General features: G+C 43.6%; 1 protein-coding gene across 4 annotated transcripts in view; it reads left to right on the forward strand.

Moving 5' to 3' along the window:
* Ptpdc1 (protein tyrosine phosphatase domain containing 1) overlaps window positions 1–2,532 on the forward strand; it is a 132,505-nt gene that overhangs the window by 92,103 nt on the left and 37,870 nt on the right. The gene's annotated exons all lie outside the window — the stretch shown is intronic.

The raw sequence follows: 2,532 nt of genomic DNA on the forward strand, positions 1-2,532 counted from the left end.
TATGGCCTCATGGAGTTGTTTCTTACTTCCATTGCAATCATTTCAGCAATTTCAGGCATGTGTTTACCAATTTCTCTTACGTCGGTGTGTCCTGGACTTGTTCTGAGTATGGTGGAGTTCTGGGATTGTGTTTTAATCCTTCATCTTGTCATGTTTGATACCAGATGCAGAAAGCCCAGTTTCCCTGTTCAATGGCTGCAGAGCAAAGGCCACTAGTGTCCCTAGTTTTCCTGTTGGTCAGGTTTGCCCCTCAGTGTCCAGTGAGAAGCGCTATTTAGTCTGGGGTTTTCTGGCAGTTGTTGATTTGTTTCTAGTTATCCCAGGTCTCAGATGCAGGCATTGGTGTCAGCTGATGGCATACCGTCTGATCCAGCGTCCCCTTGCAGTTCAGGGCACATGCACGGCCCGGACTTGGGTTGCACTGGTGTGACAATCCCAGTCCAATGGATCTGTGTCCCCAGGAAGTTCAGGGTACAGGCAAAACCCAGACATTAACTGCAGGATCAACAGTTTGTGAACCACCTGATTCTGTGTCTCCAGTCAGTTCAGGACACATACAGGAACCAGATGTGGGCTGAAACAACAACAATCACAGACTGCCTGTGCCTGTGACCCCCCACGGGGTTGGGGCACAAATAAGGCATGGACTTGAACTGTGGGACGAACAGCTCTTGGAGCACTCGCTCACTCAGTTCAAGGCACGTGCAGGGAGGGCCCACATGTGAACCCCGGTGAAAGCAGTCCCCGGGGCTTCTGAGTGAGGAATTCCTGTCTGCCACAGGTTCATGGAGGGCAGATACTCAGACTGTAATGGCAGTGGGGTCCTGCGTCACTTGCTGTAGTTAACTTAGTTTAGCACTTTCAGATACTGGCTTGTTTTTGCTTGTTGTCTGTTTCTTTAGAGACTGGATGTAGTTTTATTTTGGTGTACCATCTTAGTGAAGTCTGTTTTCTCCATTGTTTGAGGCCTCTTGATGTGACCCCTCGAGAGCACGGTCTGTGGCCAAGTGTAGTCACCCTGTGATAACAGTGGTATTAGCAGACCTTTCCTCCTCTATGTCTTTCACGTATCTAACCATGAAGCTTCCTCCTTCAGTTGCTAGCACACCACCTGTTAGGTTCCACTGATTGCCTGCTGATCACTCTGTTGTGTGAGATAAAGCTGTGGACATCTGTTGCTCCATAGTCTGATCCAGTTGTGCCTGGGCAGTGGTAGTTGTTGAGGTTCATTCTTACTCCATGGATGTACTTCTTAGTTGACTCTGATTCTCTCTAATAAGCTAGCTGATCTGCAATTTATCTTGCTGTTCTAATGGAACTATCAGACACGTCTTTTATTTGCTTAAAAGGAAAAGTTCCTTGTTTTTGAAATCATTCTTAGGCTTGAATTTCCTCAAACTTCGTTTCAAATAAAGATAGTTTCTTGAGAAGTGCTTCAGAGTTTTCTCTTTTTAGTGCTTGCTTCTTCATCTGAACAGAACCTCTTACTTAGCCTTGCCCTGGAGCTTGGGGCAGGACCCATGGCCTGTGTTTGTGAGCTGAGCAGGGGCAGAAGCTTCTGGTCTGGGCTTGCCTGGGAATGGGACCTCTGACCTACAAATGCAGGAGAGTGAGGGTCATTGGCTCCTGGGAGTCTCACTTGCTACACTGAAAATTACAGAAGATTGCTAGAGGAAATTAAATGCCTAAATAAATACAAAGATAGCCCTCATTAATGGATTGGAAGACAATATGGTTATGATGTCAACACAGATTCTGTGAAGTCTAATGCACTGCACAAGAAGCACAGCAAGCACTGCATAGCCTAGTGCCTAGTGAGCCCTCACAGGGTCCCTGGTGTGTTTTCCTTGGGCCGGAATACCTGACCCAAGAGAAGAGAATGAGGAGAAGGATAGCATGAGGAAGAGGATAGAACAAAGAAGAGGAAGGAAAACAAAATCTTGCCAGGGAAGGCAAGAGGGGAAAAAAAAAAGTAGAGACATTGACAGTGGAAGTGTCTCCCATACAAATAGAACCATTTACAATTGTATAAAGAAAATGACAGAAATTTTGTGAAATTGAGAGGATATATTTCTGAGTAAGAAAAACAAAACAGATGAATTTAAAAATCTACACAAGCTACTTTACAACAGACTAGACAGAATGTTCTTATTAAAGAAGAATGTGGGTCAGTTCAGTGACTTTCCATTTGGAAAAGGGAGTAGCCTATATAAAAAGAAGGAAGAAATGTTGAAAAAGTTGGAAATGACAATTTAAAAAGCATCTGCAAACTTTTTGAGAGATCAGGTATAAGTACTGAGCTAATGAAGAAGATCTTGAATTTTTTCAAGCATTTAAAGCCTGGAAAACCATTGCCAAAAATCTCGGGGGGAAAAAAAACTAGGAAAGACTGGAATGGCAAGAAAGGCAAAGCAAACCAAGTATCCCGAAATTGTCAGAAGAACCTGGTAGGGATGAAAATAAAAAGAAAAATAAAGAACATTTTTTAGATAATGAAGATAAACAAGTGAAGAGGAACCACCAAAAAAAAAA

This window comes from Chinchilla lanigera, unplaced genomic scaffold (assembly GCF_000276665.1).
Source record: "Chinchilla lanigera isolate Chin_1 unplaced genomic scaffold, ChiLan1.0 scaffold00114, whole genome shotgun sequence".
In the NCBI taxonomy this organism is placed as follows: domain Eukaryota; kingdom Metazoa; phylum Chordata; class Mammalia; order Rodentia; family Chinchillidae; genus Chinchilla; species Chinchilla lanigera.